At 35.8% G+C, this 19794-nt stretch overlaps 1 long non-coding RNA gene across 3 annotated transcripts in view; it reads left to right on the plus strand.

Moving 5' to 3' along the window:
• Positions 1 to 19794, plus strand: part of LOC118500841 — a 327925-nt gene that overhangs the window by 61913 nt on the left and 246218 nt on the right. For 2 of the 3 annotated variants that reach the window (XR_004903427.1, XR_004903426.1), the window contains exons 2-3: positions 14514 to 14666; positions 18877 to 18937. This is a non-coding gene — a long non-coding RNA (uncharacterized LOC118500841). Of the gene's footprint in view, positions 1 to 14513; positions 14667 to 18876; positions 18993 to 19794 lie in introns of those variants that run through there. The other variant, XR_004903425.1, reaches the window with a different exon arrangement.

Below are 19794 nucleotides of genomic sequence, written 5' to 3' on the forward strand. Positions count from 1 at the left end.
ATATCTTTGTCAAGATTAGTTTCTATCTCTCCTAAGGTAATATTTATTTCAGAATTTCTGTACGTTTTCAGGAGGTGTTTTCTGTTTAACATGCTATTCTTGTTTTGTGGACTATCTTTTTAAATTTTGAGGTTGCCAGCCTGTTGTCTATTTCAGTGTCTTTGGTTATATTTTGCTTGTTTGTTTATTTTGTTGTTTAGGTTCCTGTTAAAGGTGAGATCATATGTTATTTGTCTTCTACCACCTGGGGGAGAGGGGAGAGGGAAAGGAAGTTCAGGGGAAAAGGGGAAGGGTTTATAGGAACAAATATAAAGGTCACACGGACAAAAACTAGGGGGGGTGGAAATGGGAGGGAGGTGGGGAGGGATCGGTGGGTGTGTTGGGATGGGAGTAAAAGATAGAAAACTGAACTCGAACAATTAAAATAAAATTAAGAAAAAATTTTTGAGGTTGCTTCCTAGGATTTCCCTCACAGATTCTCTTCTGGGAAAATCTGTTTAGGGGCTTTCTGTTCTGGGTGGGGCTGGCCTCTAAGCTGGCTTCAATTTCTTGTGATTAGTTGGGAACTAGAGGAACTAGGCTCTGCGTCTGTAGGTGGTTCCCAAATTCCAGAAAGGAGAGGTCTTTGCTTCATATCTAGTAATGTTCTCTGAGTAAAGTCTCCCTTCCACTTTAGTTTGTCTCTGAGGAAATCATGTAACCTCTAGGATTTTTGATTTTTGTTTTCATTCTGGATGGGGAGAAGAAGGGGGTTTACGTCAACTTTTGCATACAATGTATCTGCATGCTTTCAGCCTCCGGTCTCATCCCAAGCTCTCTGGTTTCCTGGCAGATCATTTGTTCCTTCTAGGTTATATATCCCCCTCCTTACAAACTCAAAGGTAATGTTTTCTTAGGCCTATTTTGGTGGTTACTATAATTCCATCTTTTTTTTTCTTTTTTAGACATTTATTCTCTTTTACTTTCTACTGATGGTGCTCTTCTCATGCACTTCCTAATTAGAAGTTTCTACCTTTATGTGCTTTTTATTATCATTTTAGGAGAATTATAATAGAAAGAAAAAAACACATATGTTCAAACTTTCACTTTTCACTGATGGCTCAGAGACTGAGAAGCTAATATGCTTTGTCCCAGTAAGCAGAACATGGACAAGCCTCTGGAAATTGGATATGGGAGAGTAGTAAATGAAATGTACATTTCAAGATGATCAGGTAACTCACCTGACCTGAGGAGGGGACAACTGACATGATTTATACTCTAGAATGTAGGTTTGGAAAATGTAGGTGAAAGGTTTTGCAGAGTAGAGAGTGACTCTAACTTAATTTGATCCATCCCCTAGGATCCTGAAAATACTATTTTTTTAAAAATAGGGAGATATGGTATGAAATCCTAATCACCTTTTTTAGTGAGATACAATTCTTTGGTAAAATTACCTTCTTTGTGCTTGTACTTGATGCCTTTTAAATGCTAAATTTCTTTTACTCATAAAATCTATACACAATATAGACTCTAGTTGAAAAAGACCTTCAAACTATAAGGGTGCCCAGGCTCATGATTTAATGCTGGCTGAAATGAGGACATAAATTATCTATTGTATCATTATTTTCCCACCAAGAAAAAAAAATAAAATTAATGCTTTGTACTTTGTCAGCTTGTCTCCTGGGTGATGAAAGAAGAGCTGAGACTGAACAAATGTGGTGGGAGAAATACATTGATTCAGGTTCATACTGAGATGTGGCTGTAAGAGAAGTTCACACAATTAATATTCAGGAAAGTATGAAAGCCCCAGAAAGGGGGGCCTCGGATAAAATTGGTGCCTTTCAAAACTCTAACAGCAGAAAAGGCTATTATCACCATTATGCTCAGAAACAGAATGACCACCTGTTATAACCTTTCTTTGTTGGCTGGGCAGAACAAATAATGTGCTAAAGAACAAATAATGTACAGGAAAAAAACCTGTAAAACACCATTTTATTTTTGCTAGAAATCAAACATCATGATTTGCCAAAGACTTATGACACTTTTGGAAGAAGAAGTTTTTTTTTTAAAAAAACTTGATACTAAATTCATGTGTATTATTTAGTATTTAACCAATGAGGTTCTCCTAAGATGTTATTTTTATCCTGAATTTACATGATCCAAGATCACATGGTATTATCTCAGGATAATACCATGATAATACCTGATAATACCAGGTAATACCTAATAATACCATGATAATACCAGGTAATATCATGATAATACCTGGCTCATGATATTATCTCATACAGTAATGCAACATGTATAATAACCTGCCTTCACAATTTATATATACAAAAATAGATTGTAGGGAATTAATAAGTATGTGACAGAAAATACATAACATAAATAAAATTGTGAGTTAAGAGAAGGCAATATTAACTTTTTCAAAAGAGGTTGATATGAGTAGTAGGTTTAGGAAGAGGGAAAATTACTAAAGCAAATTAATATATAAGTAAAAAAACCTAAAGAGACAAATATATACAAATCCAGGAATCTTAAGAATTTCAAAATAAGTATGAGCAAGGGTGTCAGTGAAGAAGATTTTTTAATTAAAATATAAGATGGGTTATAAAAACAGCAAATATAAATTCTTTCATAGTAGAATGCACCATATTACCTATAAAAGTTTTGTAAGGAATTCATGCACATTTAAGGATTTATTGAATGTGGACATTTTGACCAATTCTTAATTAGCCAAAGATTATTTTCAGAATAGACTATGGAAAGATGGTGGATGCTTAAGGTAGATGTGAGAAGAAAGGGAATGAAAGAGGGGAAAAAGGGAAGGAGGGAGGGAGGAAGGGAGGGAGGGAAGGAGGGAGAGAGGGAGAGGGAGCCATAAGCAGGCAGGAGAGCATGCAGCAACCAGAAGAAGCTCCTGATGTTCCTGACTTTTCATTGCACCATCCCCATTAGCACCTCAGCCTTGATGGTAGCATTTCTTTCTCTCTTCAGTAGTCCCATTCCTCAATTACATCACATGTTTTTTGCTTCCAAAACAAAAGAACAGCATTACTAACTTCAACATGTTGTTTTTAGGGTTACATGAAATACTGAAAGTGGAAGTATATTGAACAGAAAAATATAGTATTAAATTATACTTGCTTGTAATGAAATAAATTATTGTGAAAAATGACTGATATTTAATATGTGTTCATCTTTTCCTCAATTTTGACATGGCTCCAATGGAGGCTATGAAATGAGGCAGCAGTATTGGGCTCAAATGGACCTTGTGGGTCAAATTTTAGCCTTTAAAATGATTCACCTTTTCTTAAAGGCAGTTTTGCCTCTTCAAAATCTCTTGCATAACAACAGTGACCTGTGCAAGTTGTAATCAATGTTATGGATGCTCACACAGTGCGTTTGTTCACCAGGGGGAGTCAAAGAGTGTGAACTCTGTTCACACAGTGCAAACTTGGCAAAGGAGAAGGTGAAGGTCAATCTTATGAGCTAGAGTGGTTCATTTGAAATGCATTAACCCTGTAATGGGCCCTTCCACCCTGGCGAGCAAGGTAGATGAGAACCTTTCTCTCAAGTGCTCACAAAGTTTTGGAGGGAGAGAGACAATAAATAAGGAAATGAATAGTTTTGATATAACTAAGATGTAAGAAGAAAATAAGTCAGAATAATGGGTAGTAATGGGAACCCTCTACTTTGTTCAGAATGGTCTGGGAATGGGTGTACAAGCTCAGATACTCAATGAATGACTCTCTGAGGAGGGGGTTACGTTTGAGCTAAGACAATGATATGTGGGGGCAGCCATGCTAAGGTCTGGCAGGGGGTGCAGAGACCCAAAGGCAGAAGGATATTGGTATAACCCAGCAAAAACAAAGGAAATGGAAGTTGGGGATATATTTCTCAGGTGCATGTGGCTAGGTGATGGGTCATAATCCAAAAGAAATTCTTAGATTTCTTGCCAAAGAGGACAAACTCAGCTGATAATTTAATAAAATTATTTCTAGTTTGAAGATAGTATAAGTTTTGATTTTTCTGTATAGTGCATTATTTTCATATAGTTTTTCTTGACATATTTTGTCTTTGTTTTATGGTCACTGTACATATTAACATTCTGGCAGTACTGCTGTGAAGGATATTATAATTATCCCTGATCAACTGTAAAAGCTACATTATATTTTTAACTGTTGTAATATGTATCTGGGGATGATATCTTTTGGCAACTGATCACCCCTGTTTTGAATAATAATGGGATTGTTTTGAAAATTAGAAAAGAACACCACAAAATACCACAATGATAATTTCCTGAATGGGTATTTTAATTTTTCTTTTTGTGTGATTGTGTATGTGTGTAGATACTAGAAGATTTTTTAAGTTATCTTTTCTGGCCTGAGATTTTACTGCCTTCTGCTTTCAGCAGACTCACAGCACTAATGCAAACAGTCGTAGTCTCAAACCACAAACATATATTTGTTTGAGACACAGAAAATCAAGGAGCATTATTGAAAAGATTTTAATAGAAGCCTAATGGGAAAAATTGAATGAGTAAACATTTTTTAAATACACACTGCTCTCCAAATGTTCCCTTCTGATGTGGTTAGCATGAGTTGTTATTTTTTTTTAGTTGAAAAGTTCTCATTTTCACACACATGCAAGAAATACATGCATCCATGAGGTGATATTGATATTCAGCATACAAAATCACACAGTAAAATTGTAGATTGTAATTCTGAGCAGATGGTAGCCCACAACATTTATATCTTTGATTAAATTTTATTTTTATTTATTTATGGAATTATAAAATTCCCTAATGAAGCATGTTCAGAAAAAGCTAAAGCAGAGAATATTATTAGCTGGGTTTATATTGCTTAGGACATAAAAATTAACAAGTAAACATAGAAAACATAACTGTCAAATTATTTATGGCTTCTCTTTAGCATAAATAGTTCTAAGTCTGCCTGTATAAATGTCTGGGTAGATTTGGCAGCAGATGGAGTGAAACAATTCAATTAGAAAGTACAAAAACAGTTCCCCAAGTCTCAGATTATTTAGCAATAAATAGCACATTGGGGTGTGTAGGGAAACAAGGATCAGTGTGGACTGTCACTCATGGGGTACTGAGCTGGGGAGGAACATGTGGATATTGGAATTTAGGAACAAGTGAAGATTTGGGATAAGAGTGTGTAAGACCAAGGGTAAAGCATACATGGTCACCACTTTCTGGAAGAGGTAGAACTCCAGATGTTTGAGAAAAAATTCAAGGAAAACAACAAATAGGAGTTACTAGTTTTAGATATTTTAAAGTCCTGGTTTAGGATGGTATTTATGGCTTGGTAGAGAAGCTGAATCAGCAACTCAGGGGAGGAAAGGGAATTTTGATCCAGCAGTTTCTCTAACAAATCTTGCAAGCAAAGGCTGGACCTAGTGTTGTGCAGATTTCACTGGGCCTGGGAGTGTGAACTGTGTGGGAGGTGAAAGCCATTTCTGAAAGCTGGAAGGCAGCCGTGTGCTGACTCTGACAACAGAAAAGGCGGGAAAGAGGAGACGTGGTACTGTGTCTGACTAATAGGCCTGTTTTTCTTTCTACAAAAATATAACCAAATAAAAAAAGCATCATTTCCTCCCCTTTCTCTTCTTCTTCTTCTTTTTTTAAGACAAATTGGTAGTTACAGGGTAGTTATAGGGATATGAAATATAACATAAAGAATATAGTCAATAATACTGTAATAACTATGTGTGTTGTCTATTTGCTTCATCACTGCCCCAACCCAGCCTTAGGGCAAGGATATACTCCCTGCATGAGCAGACGAGGAGAACCCTCTCACCATACTTGATTTTTCTGCTCAGCACAGGTAGAGTCAACTCCTCCCTGGCTTGGGCAGTGTTTTTTATATGTATTACCTATTTATGTACCTCTTTGAGCTTTCATTTGATTAAAAGTTTGTTGTTGAGAATGTAACTCATATTTGATTCATGTTGTGTCCTTTCACCATGCACATACGGTGATGTCTTTTATATAGTTGGTATGATACATTTTTCAAATGGTCAGCTTGCTTTAATCAATGTGAAACAGCCTGCTGATTTATCCTGTTACTGAGAAAATCTAGCACTCCATGGTGATAGTAGAACACTGAAGTGAATGTGATCAGTTCAGTTCTGCTGCACTAATAGCAACATATTCATAGGTAATATTTAATTAAAAAAACTTTCTCTTGGAAATTGCATTGTAGTGCTAAAGAGTTATTAGGCATCTGAAATGATTTGGATTATTTCAAAGTATATGCTATCTACATTTTTAAAACATATTTGTGCCAGATGCCATGAAAGTGTTTTATATTATTCAAACAATATTTAATCATGGTTTAGTTTAGCTGTCTTTCTTGTAGATTTCATGTGTTTATCATAGAGATGATACCATTCTTTTTTGTTCTTGTTTTTAGTTTGTGTCCATTTTTTTGAGTCTTATTAAAAAAAAGGAGTGCTTTTTAGCATGAATGTGAATATTTCTCCCTCAATTTTAGGAACATTAAAGATATACATTTAATTTTATATGTGATGAAAGTACATGGCAGGATATATATTTAAGTATCTAAAATTAACATACATAAATATAATAAATATATTTGCATACATATATAACTAAATACAAGGTAGTTATTAAAAAAATTTTTTTGCAGTGAATGTTTATGCTGTGATAATATCCATCAATATGCCTATTGATCAAAATGTCAATATTTACTTTCCTTTGAAATTTAATAGTGAGGGAATAAATTTACATTGTGATTCTCATTTTCTAAAACGATATAATATATATAGGAAAATGGTGAAATTATGAATCACAAAAAATCATTAGACTTGAAAGGATCTTTTTGAGGAACAACTCTTTTGAGAATTTTAGTGTTCTTATATGAAAACTGAGTTAATAATAAATCAGTATAATATACTTATTTACTTTCATATACATTAAGTATATATATTAACCTGTGAAGATTTATACTACATGTATAATTTTAAAATTGATATAGATATGAAAGTTATTTGCAACTAAAATGATTTATTCTAGTGTAGAAGAACATTTATCTATGTAATTGAAAGATTTAAAAGCAGAATGAGTACATGAATGAATAATAACACATTTTTCTTTTGGTTGGAGCCCCTGACGCCATGTATAGATTGCTATTGATAAGCCATAGAAATCTAGAAAGATTACAAGTTTTAACCCACTATCAATCAGTGAAGTTATGATAGGTTTTACATTATATACATAAATATTTCTGATTAAATTTTTAGATTTCTGCTTGTAAATAGCACAAGGCATTTTAAAATAGTTTAATTAAATATGAAATTTATTATGAAGACCTTGATTGTCTCATTAAACCCATAGACTGAAATGTGTCTGGGCTATGGAAATAGTTATACTGAGAGACTTGTCTACTGTTAGGAATTTTCCCATTTTCCCTCTGTCCTCTGCATATTAACTTCATACTTTTCTCCCCTTCTAAAACTCTGCCACTTTCATTTCTCAGTTTTATATGACAGAACATACAATAGCTGACATATCCCGAGGTTAATGTTTTGTATAATGTTTGCCACTAGGAAGAGAGAGGCTATCTTATCACCCTTGGGGATAAATTGGTTGGTCCAGCTAGGCCTGATACTCACTTCTCACCAATCTGTTAAGGTCTGAAGTAGGGTCGGATTGAACTATGGAAGTTTCAGCTGCTATACAACAATGATTTTGTGGAGAGCAGGACCAATAAAATGGCATGGGTCTGGTCAAGATAGCATAAAGTATATAAAACAAAATGAAGTCACTCATGTCAACCAAGATGGCTGCCATCAGCCATGACACTTTGGTTCAAGAGGGAAACTACCTGTCATGCTAGACATTTCTGGCAAGGAGACAAACCTAAGATATCTGCACATGTGACCAAAATATCCATGTCTGCAGAGTTGGCCACCCATAGGCAGGCTCCTGGGGAAATTCCACACTTGGCATCAGAGATGCCAAGACACCTATCAAAAAACCCAGCAGGGTGGAGTACACCACTTTTAAGGTATAACTGAGGCAGGCTCCAGACCACTGCTGAGACAGCCGAGCCCCACACACCAGAGTGCTGCTCCACGTCACGCTGATCTCCCTCGGCATCAGCCGTCAGAGGATCTGCCCTGCTGGAGGACTTCGTCTACCCTGCTGCCCTTCTGGCTCCAGAGATCCTTCCTTGCAAGATGCTAATGACTCCCTTGCCCACCTTGCCATACTGTCTCTCAGACCTGCAGACTGAGAGATTCTGGGACTTGGATTTGTTATTTCCACTGATTGCTCTATGTGTGTGTGTTATATTTCTCTTAGACTATTAGAGTGTGAGTAGGATATTAAAGTATATTGATGTTCTACTTTGAGTGAACCTGCATTCAATAAAAGCTGAGTGAATAGTTTAGTGTCCTTGTGTGACTCTTGTTAATTCCTTGGTACCAGCAGGCAACTAGCCGAGCAGTTGCCCTGCTGACTTATAGGAAAGACTATGTCATGAACATATGCTCACTACAGTTATGCCTGTGGAGGGGAGAGCTCCCAAATGAATGGTCAGATCTCATGGATCTTTAATAAACCCAGTTCCTTGTAATCTCACCACATATGCATATCTTTCAATTAAAATAAAAAAAATCACATAATATACCCATGCATTGCTGGTTAGGAAGTAGCCACTGAGAGTGGTTATTGTACGAAAGTTTTCATCTGGAATTTCCTTGAGGTAAAAACCAACAGTGGGAAAGGAAGGGATAGAAGCAAGATTGGACAGAAGTCTAGTTTCAGCAGTGGCTCTGCTGACCCTGTGAGGTATTTCATAGTTGGATTGGCCTAAATATGGGTGAGAAATCTGGACCTTTATAACCTTGCATTAATGAGTCAGCGTATGCTAGCTGACCTAGGAAGGAAGCATGTCCTTGAGCTGAGCAACTTGCTCTAGCTAAGGCAATTCCTGAAGCAGGTCTACAGCTAAAGCTGGTAACACTCTCAAAAACTGGGGGAATGAATTGTTTATCCCTGGAAATCATATTTTATGTTTATCACTTGTGTTTCCTGGATACATTTTCTCAGATAAATCTAGAGAACTCCTCTGATGTTCTGGGGAGTCTTCATTTATGCAGAAGCTTAGTAGAGGGAGGGTAGTGGGATGAGGGATAGCCATCCCTGATGAATATAGACTAGGGGTTGCAATTAGTGCTCATCTTTCTCCTCTACTATCAGTCATAAGTGCTCTCATTCTCATCTAGTATCTCTGCTGGTTTCAGTGTCTTGAGTGGTACTGTGACCCAGACCTGATGCTCGAGGGTCTGAGCCCCTAGTTAATATGCTCTTCTCAAGCTGTGGCTGCTGTGCTTATTATTTACCAACAAAATTGGGCAGGGGCCACTAGTAGGCACCCAAGTGGGTCACTTGTGTATCAAAATATTCCTCCTCCCCCCATTATTGATGATCATGTCTGTAAGGCCCACCAAAATGGCAACTCCTTACTTTCTGGGTTAGCACAAACAGCCAGAAAAGCCCAGGCAGAACCCGTTTCATAGTTTAATGAAACTTTTGTGGCATATTCTGATTTTGTGACACAAGACCTCCAAAGCTTTACACCTCAAAGGTGTGAGGATGGGAAGCACACATTTCCCTACTGAACAACGTAAATGACAATAAGTGTGACCACTCCTGCTTCCATCTCTTGCTTCCCAGACCCCCTCATTCTTTCTATAGGACATAACTACATATAAAAGTCTTCATTGAATGCAAAGTGCATCCTAGAAGAGGGCACGCCAGCTTCACAATGTATCACCTCTGACCCGGCGACAAGCTGGGCCTACATCACTCTGCCCATAAGATTGGCAGTTTCTGAGTGATATGATGTATGATATGACCATATAATTTTATGGCTGGGTGCCTGTCCACTCTTGAACATCCTTTTCTGTATAAAGCAGATCTAATGTGATATTCCATGGCATCCCATGCTCAAGACATGTACATTATTGAAGCTTAAGGATAGTAGGGATAACTCCAGTCAAGTGGGCAGCAAAACAAAGCCAGGCTTCAAATTTATTTTTAATCTTATCAGAACGAATGGCTGTCCCTTCCAGGGTGCAGACAGCTCTGGCCTGGTTTCATTGTTACTTAATCTTGGCTATTACTTTAGTGTGTAGGAGGCTATGTGGAGGCAGATCCTGAAGGGCACATGTTGTCCTGCAGGTTGTAGTTCTGTCTCCACAGCAGGGGTGTCAAATGCATTTTTACTGGGGGCCACATCAGCTTTGTGGTTGCCTTCAAAGGGCCAAATGTAATTTTAGGACTGTATAAATGTAACTACTCCTTAACAGTTAAGTGAGAGCCTGGTGCTGCTGCCGGGTGGAAACAAGGTGCCTGGTTGGATAAAATAAGATGGAGAGCCAGATTCAGCCTGTGGGCCTTGTGTGTGTTTGCACCTGTGCTCTACATAGTCTTCAAATACATTCTTTTACATCTCAGAGGGGTCACAGCAACCTATGTATCAACCCAGATGTTTACAATTTCTGTCTCAGTATCCTTTTCATTCCCAAGAGTGACCTTGACCTTGGTGTCTAGGCTGGTAATTTTACCTCCTTTGGTGTTTTGTTCCTCTGATGATTAAGTCTCGGGGCTGGATCTGGACTCCCTCTGCTCTCTCATGGAAGAGGGTAAGAACCCCTTTATATGCTGCTACTTAGGAGACTTTCTGAATTTCATATTTGGCTTTTAATTGCAGATTCCCAGCTTTTTGTTTTCTTTTTCCAAAATGTCTAGTATGCTTAGCAACAGCTCTCCTATTCACTGTCCTTATTTCTATTTTTCTGAAACTTCCTAAATATTTGATATGTTTTCCACAAGAACAGACTACTGTTTACCACCAGCGAGTCTGAATAATCATGTTCTACCTTCAGCTATCCTTGGTTGCAACAGAGTCTCATGGAAGGCCTTACCCAACCCATTGCAACTCAGTAAATGTAATCCATTTTCATTTTTTAGGAAACTAAAATATCTGGAATTATTTTTACCAGTTTCTGTTCTCTATTTATTGTGTTTTCTCTGCATTTTTGTGTTTTGTTTTGATTTTCCTTTTACGTGCTTAATGAAATAATTACTGGTTGTTATGCTTATGTTGGCTCCTCCACTTGTTTCAAAGCTATATATTTTTTTGTTATCACTTTGGAACTTACCTTTAAATCTTTAAATGTGTACTTTATTTTATACAATGTGAAATTAATCATTGTCTTTATCATTTTCTAAGACAATACCTTTATTTTGGGTATGATATATATGTTGCACAATCTCTCTGTGTCTTTGTCTCTCTCACTTATTTATATATGTTATGTATAACACACACTATATATTGGAATATACACACACATATATATACACACATATACACACTGGGTGTATACTATACATGCATATATATATATATATGTCAGTTTATTTTCTTTTTAGAGAACATGTATTAGATATTTGTATTATTTTGCTGTTGCTGCTATAACAAATTACCATGAATTTAGTGGCTTTAAAACAACACAAATTGATTATCTTACAGTTCTGAAGGCAGGAAATCTGGGATGTGTTTCTGAGTGGTAAGATCAAATGGTTGGCTGGGTCGTGCTCCTTCTGGAGGCTGTAGGGTAGAACTTGTTTCTTCGATTTTAGACGTTCTAGAGCTCACTTGCATTCCTTGCCTGTGGCCTCTCTCTCTATCTTTGAAGCCACCAATGGAATCATTCTGACCTCTGCTATCGTTGTCACATTTTCTTTGACTCTTTTAAGGACTCTTGTGATTATATTAGACCCTTTCAAATCTCAGGACCCCTTAACTCAGTCACATCTGCGGAGATCCTTTCCTGTGTAAGTGAAGGTATTCACCAGTTTGGGTGATTAGAGTGTGGATGTCTTTGGGCAGCCACTGTTCTCCTTACTACCACAATAGTCCTTCGGCGGAGGTCTGCGAGTGATACAGATTTCCAGTCATTTTCTAAAATTATTTTCCCTGAAGTCTTAAAATATACCCACATGCTGGGACTGTACTGACTACAGTGATCTGGCAGCACTCCTGGTATGTGCTGCTGTAGACGAGAAGTTTGCTGTCAGTCTGATTATTGCCCTTTACTGGAAATTTGCCCTTTCTCTCTAACTGCTTCCAAGGGTTTCCCTTTTCTTCAATACTCAGCATTTTATTGCACTGTGTTGAGTGGTAGAATTGTTTAACTATATCCTGTTTGTGTCATTTTGTGCTCTTTAAAATTCTGAGTTTATGTTTTAGAGAAAAAGAGAATCATACTCATAATTTCTTGAAATATAGACTACCACTGATTTTCTCCATTCTCTTTTTCTGGAACTGCTTTTAGTACTTTTAAACATACATTGTTGCTCTACATTCCATTCTTCACACCTCTGACTTAAACACTTCCAACTCTGTTAGGGCTTGGCTCTGTAAACTATCTCCAAATTTACTAATTTTCTTTCCAACTATGTTTAATCAGCCATCTAATTTATTCTTGAAATTTTAAATTTTAATAGCTATTTTTTTAGAAATTCTTTGTTTCTCAAATATTTTATATTTAAAAAATTCTTGTTTGGAGACAACTGTACTTGAACAACAATAAAAAACATGAAAAATATTTTAAAAACTTCTGTTCTTTTTTGGTGTTTTTACCTTCTCATCACTTTAGTTAGTTTTTCCTTTCTGTTTTCTGTTTTATTTTCGCTGTAAAATGGTTTTAGTTTTTTAGATTCTTGCCAGTGTTAATTCTCTAATTCTCTTCTTTGTTTTAGCAGTTGACTCTAATGTTGGGCTGGTTTTGTTCATGCTGTATAATTATATGTTTTCAACATTTTAATATTCATTCTCTACATGTTGCCCTTTGGCTCCTTACCATTGCCCTCCAATTTATACTCTTCACTATTCCGAGGAGTGCTGTGTTTTGTTCACGAGCTCAAATCTATTCCCTTTTCAGCTCTAGCTGAAGGCCACATCTGTCTAAATCTGGGCTTTTTTTTTTTTAAAGCCTGGGCTTTAAGACTCATTTCTTAATTGTATTTTAGGTTCCACCGTCCTGACAGATGACATGATTTTGGCTGCTACTTATGTTCTTACTTTCAGTTTTCTTTTTGGTTCTGATGCACTGAAATTATTTTTGAGGTGATTTCCTTTGAGCAGGATGATGTGTTTATTGTTGATAATTCATCTTTTATTCAGTGTTTTTATTTGCCTTACCAACAGGGTTATCCTTTTATACTAACTTATTCTGGCATATTGTTGGACATGTGTTTCTTTGAGTATCTGTGTAGTTTTTTATAAGTGCATATTTTTCTTTGTTAATAGCAAAGGAGTAGTGTGGCATGAGGGTGAAGACTGTGGATATATGGTGACATTGTGAGTATTGTCAAGGGCTGTCATATGTTCTCAGATTTAATAATTGGGGTGGTCATCAACTATATGAAAAAAAACCAAAACATTTTAAAGATTGAACTTTAGTTAAAAATGTATAAAATGGCTATGTAACTTAAGATGCTGTGTTGCTAATGATTTGACTTGGCATGTTAGGTATTTAATTCTATCACTAATAATGCAAAAATGACCCTAACTATATTGCATATTTTATTAGACAGGAGGGAACTACAGTATAGTTTAGGAAGTATCTATTACATTATTAATGGAAGGTATTGTGGTATTCTGTAACTTTTTGGTTCATTAAAGTATGATTTAAAAATATCAATGAAATATCTTTTCCAATAACCCAGGGCAGTTTCTAATTATTTTATTGTGTTCAGAAATTGTGATCAGAGGCCTTCTTGTCTTTGGACCTCTTCTCTTCCCATCTGTCCTCAGTAGCTGAAACTCTTCTAAATGGACATTTGACAATGAAACAAGGCTGAATTTTACCTTCTATCTAGGAGTTAATCAAAATAACTTGAAGCTAAACTTGCAGTTTAACAGATTTGTAAAATATCCAGTTTTAAAAGGAGGGAAAATATTTTTCCACTGATAAAATTGAGCAAAAATAGGAGTTCATTATTCCCACCCATCTCTCCTCTGGTTATTGTCCATTTGTTCTTAATTTCAATGTCTCTGGTTATATTTTGCTTGCTTATTGGTTTTGTTGATTAAGTTCCACTTAAAGGTGAGATCATATGGTATTTGTCTTTTGGGGGGGAAAGGGTGAAGGGTTTTCAGGAACAACTATAAAGGACACATGGACAAAACCAAGCGGGGGTAGAATCGGGGAGGGAGGTTGGGAGGGCTGGGGTTGGAGGCAGAGGTGGGAGGAAAAGGCAGAAAAATGTACTTGAACAACAATAAAATAAAAAAATAAAAGATAAAAAATAAAAAAAGAATGAGTTCAATTTTCTCACATATATACAGACTTGTGAATTGATGTAACACCAAGCACATATAGTTTTGTGAAGACAAGCTAAATGTACTCTTGTTCTTAATTTGTCTGTTTTAGTTGGCAAAATTGATGCAGTTTTCATCTCATCTCTTTAGGTAATCAATACATTTGAAAGATGTATTTGAGCAGAAGAATTACACCTCTGCACAAACTTGAGCTTGTGCAGAATTATCCTTTAATCTTCAAGCTGCATTGACTGCCGGAGCTGCTGAGAAATGTGAGGCGACTCTAGGGCTGCAAACAATTTGGTAGGTCTCATCATTATGTATTGAAGTTATAGTTATTCATTACACATGGTATAGAAAGTGCCACTACCTATATTTTTTTATTTGTAAAACTAAAGTGCAATGATACAGCATTCTTGACTGTGTATGCCTAAAGTCCAAACAAATGTAAATAAAAAAGTATGAATTCTATAAATAATTTTAAGCACTTCTGGACTAGTAGTTTGGGGGTATATATTAAATTTGTATTTCTGGACCCTAAACTCAGAGATTCTGATTCAGTTGTTATGGAATGATGTCCAAGCATTTATCCACATTGTTTAAAAGCTTTATCAACTCCACAACTAAACTAAACACCAAATGTAACAGTGTTTCTAAGTCAAGGCTTCTCAAAGTTTGGATTAGCATGCAGGAGTGAGGACTATTAATATTCACCACAAAAGAGTGACCTTCAGAATATGTTATGAACTACAAAATATTATGTGGCCAGTTACCAGAAGGGGTGTGTATGTGTGTGTGTGTACACGAATGTATTTACCCATATTTTTGAAAATAGAAAGCTGACAGTGACCAGAGGGGAGAGGGGAGGGAGTTTCAGGGGAAAAGGGGAAGGGTTTGCAGGAACAAGTATAAAGGACACATGGACAAAAGCTAGGGGTGGGTGGAAATGGGAGGGAGGTGGGAAGGGCTGGGGAGTGGGCTGGGTTGGGAGTAAAAGGCAGAAAACTACTTGAACAACAATTAAAATTAAAAAAAAGAAAATAGAAGAAAAAACAAAAACTAAAAATAAAGGTTACTATTAGTTATAGGAATGGAACAGGCTGAAAGATAAAGTAACTAAACATTTCTGAATATACCTTCTCTCTAGCCTTGACTTCGTAGCCAATGAATTTAAATAATACTGTAGCAAGACCTAAAATTGAGAGCAAAATGAAAGGAATGAGTTTATATATCAATTCAGACTCTTTACCACACAGGGAGAGATTACTTGAAATGACTTTAAAACCAATAATTTGCCTGTGCTTGCCTAGCCAAGTATTCAATAAGGACATAAGAACCCAAAAATAAACTGTTTCAGCAACATAATGTTAGTTGAGTGTTGCATTACTTTATTCTTAGGTAGTTGTATACATATTTGCAACAAATATATACACTATGTGTGTGTGTCTGTGTAATAAATCAAATGTATATGAGTATGTTGATGTTGTTGAGGACAGGATATTAAAAGCCTGGAAAAAAGGTTATACACTTGTAAAATTGAGAGGTCTATGTTGAAATACTGTGGTTCTTAATTTAACTGGGAGTGTCAGTATGAATGCATGCCATATTTAATCAGTTGAAATAAGTATTTATTCATCTTTGTTCACTTAAAAAAAACCTAGAAAAAACGTGACCAACCACTACAGCCTTTAGCCACCTGAGATAGTATTTATATAATCTTTTCCAAAAAAAGGAATAGTACTCTTTGGATAAATGTTTTTTTTCAATTCTAGGGTAGGATATAGAAAAGTAAATATGTTACTAGATCAGATAGTAATAAAGTTATCAAAGACTTCTGCTAGGATCATGGCAAATTATTCAGAGGAAAACTTGAAGAAAATATCCCTTGTCAAAGAGAAGACAATTCAAACAACAATAAGAACTATAACTGCAATGGTTTGGAATGTATCAAATTGATTCATCATGAGTTTATAGTGATACATAAACTAGCTTTGGATCATGATAGAAAACTAATGTATTATTTTATTTTAAAAATGTTTCCAGCTTCATTGAGGTATAAGTGACACATATAGTTACCTTTTTTTTCTTGGTGAGAACACTTAATATTCATTCCTAGCAAATTTCAGGTATACAATAGAGTATTACCGGCTACAGTCACCGTGCTGTACATTAGACCTTCAGAACTTATCCATTTCTAATTCAGTCTTTTAAAAACTGGAAGATAAAGATGAAGAACCAAATCTTTTTTCTTATAAAACTATACCTTCACATAGTCATATAAGTGCTGAGTGAATTAGCTCTTAATAAAAAGCATTCCAACTAATAACTCAAGGAGATACAGTAGAATTGGACATTACTACTGTCCAGTCCTCACGACATAGTGGATCTTGGCATTGATATCAGTGGCAGTTACCCTGAGACACAGATGGAGAACCAGAGTTTATGTGTCCTCAGGGGAGCAACATAATAAATAGCACCTATGAAGTAGTCCCGTGAAAAATTTGATCACTTTGTAGATATAATTACAAATGTACAGGAGACACAGTGATGGAGAAGCATTATAGTTCTAGATATTCTCAGGTTAATTCTGACTATAGAAAACTTTATAGGGAAAATTACCTGGTTCATCCACAGATAAATTCCAAGGAAAAGTAAAAGGAAGGAGATATATAGATTAGAATAGATGTAAAAGACACAGCAATAAGTTAAAGCCTATGTACCATATTTGAGGGCTGATATAAGCACACTTTTAGAAATGACACATCAGATAAATTTGAACATGAACTGGTATTTGATGAAGTCAGGGGATTATTATTAATTTTATTTTAGGTGTGATAATAGAATTGTATTTATGATTACAAAAGCATTATTATCTTTAAAAATATAGGCTGAAATATCTATTAGTAGGATGGTATGAGTTGTATTTGTTTCAAAACAATCCACGGAGTAGAGAGAGTGCTTTGGTTGGAGATATCAATGAAATAATATCAGGTTTGAACTGATAATTGTTGAAATGACATGAGGCAACTTCTTAATATTTTCTCATAGTAAAAGTTCAAAGTTTTTGATAATATTTTAAGTCTTGGGAGGATGTAATTACACTACAGAGAAACATGCACAAATATACACTATTGATGTATGATTTTATTATTTAGGCACTATTCAGACAACACATATGCTGTGTTAGAGATAGCTTGGGAAAATAAATCCACATAGCACACACTTATATGAAAATGCTCACACCTTGAAACTATTGAAATGGCAAGATATACTACTTAATACCAATGTTATTGGGCATAATCCCAGTGTGACCTATAAGAGGGATGTGCTTTGTCTGTTTCTCCCAGTGTTTCAAAAGGCATTTACTGAAAAAATGGATATGTTGTTGTAATCCAGATTCAAAACAAGTGAAGGTTTCACAAAAAAAATAAGTAGGAAAAGGAAAGATTATGAATGAGCACTAAATCATATTATAATTATATTCGTGTGAAAGGGAATAGAGCAGATAGATGCATTTCTTCTTAGAATGGTGAATGGGTTTCAGCAGACATGGGCAACCTTGAAGTTTTATTATTTGAATTTTGGATACTTCTATAAGTAGACTGACTGACTGTTTTAAGCCTGATGACAAAATTTACCAGAAATTTTGATAAGTTCTGGTGGAAACCAGAAAACTGATATCATCGTTCATTCTCTGCACTGCTTAGGGACGCCTCAGTCAGTTCTCTCCCAGCAGTCACTGCAGAAGGGCCCCTTCGTTTAGGTGTAAGGTTGCTCATCATCACATTTTTAAAAGGACTTGATACAGTGCCTGGAATGGAGTGTTTGCTCAGGAGTTATTTATTTTATATCTGATGAACATTTTATCACTTCCTTAGGATTAACTTCTCTATGTTTGTTGGTGGGAAGTGATTAAATAGGTCATGGTACTAACAAGCTGGTAATTAACTTCAGGCATCAACCTTTTTAGTGCAACTAATCAAAAATAATGCATGACATATGTTGGAATTTGGGTAGTTGAGAGAAACTTTGGAAGGAGGCTTTAGGTAATTTCCAGAAATCCTAAGATTGTATAGATGTCTGTCCATGTAGCATTCTTACTGTTAAGACCAATCTCTGGTGAATAATCATCTAGATCCCTGGACTACTGAGAAAATAATAAGAGATAGGACTCCCCTGGGTAAAGCTAATTTAGTTGCATACATATCAAAGTATAAACATGTGGTCACTAGCCTCCCCTCTGTCCTCCAAGTACACGATGGGGCGTGTATACCTAAGAGGGATAAAAGTGAGCTAGTTGAGACAGTGTTTGAATATGGGTTCCTCAAAATGGGTGAAGTAATGGTATCCTTGAAAACAATATAACTGTATTTATTAAAGCAATTGAGGTATACATTACCTGTGGTTTTTATTAAGCATTAAACAGGAAAGATGTTCTCAGTTTGAGTCACCAAAAAATTGCTTCAGAGACATTAACCAAAGACACTGCATTTGTTTATTTTTATTCCTCTAGGCAATGAACTTGTGGGCAGCACAAAGCAAGATGAATGACAGAGCTACAGAACAGAGCTGAGGTAAGAATTACATAATTGCAATTCACACAGAAAACATTTTTCTGAATTGCCATTACCTCCCACAATTCATGCCCACCATTTCTGAAATTATCCGACAGTTTTACAGCATACCAATGAGTTATGATCAAATTCAGAGAAAGGTATTGTTAAAATTGAAAAGATATTTTAAAAAATGAATCAGTTTTGTTTTGATTTTTTAAAATATATTTTATTGATTATGCTATGATAGTTTTCCCATTTCCCTCCTATATTCCCCTCCACCCTGCACACCCCCTCCCAACTGCATTTCCTTCCTTAGTTCATGTCCATGGGTCATTATATATAAGTTCTTTGGCTTCTCCATTTCCTACACTATTCTAAATTCTACCATAGAAAGTCACTAATCTACAAGTGTCTCTATACCTGTATTTTCTACCACTAGATATATTAATAAAAGTGAAGTTTCAAATAAATTTGTTTTTATTAGATAACATTCGTTCAAGACATATAACTAATATGGTCTGGAGTCATGACACCTAGGATAAGATTCTGGATGTCAATGATTAAATACCAGAGATACTGAGCTGGTTGCAACTTCCTTGAGCCACAGTTCCTCTTAAAAGGACACCTGACCATCTGCTGTTATAAAGATAGGAGAACCACAGGAGAAAAGCCAGGGATGGGGGTAAAGTTTGGCTGATTCAGCCTAAGCAAACTTGCAATCATAATTACCTACCTAATAACTTTAATAGGTAATATGCAGTTTATGAATAATTACATGTACTATTTTGTTTTATATGGGGAAATAATAATATTTACATTGCCTATAGTAAATGTTCTTCTATGCTATGAAAATCAATGACTGGTCTTTTCAATAC

Source organism: Phyllostomus discolor, chromosome 5 (assembly GCF_004126475.2).
Source record: "Phyllostomus discolor isolate MPI-MPIP mPhyDis1 chromosome 5, mPhyDis1.pri.v3, whole genome shotgun sequence".
In the NCBI taxonomy this organism is placed as follows: Eukaryota; Metazoa; Chordata; class Mammalia; order Chiroptera; family Phyllostomidae; genus Phyllostomus; species Phyllostomus discolor.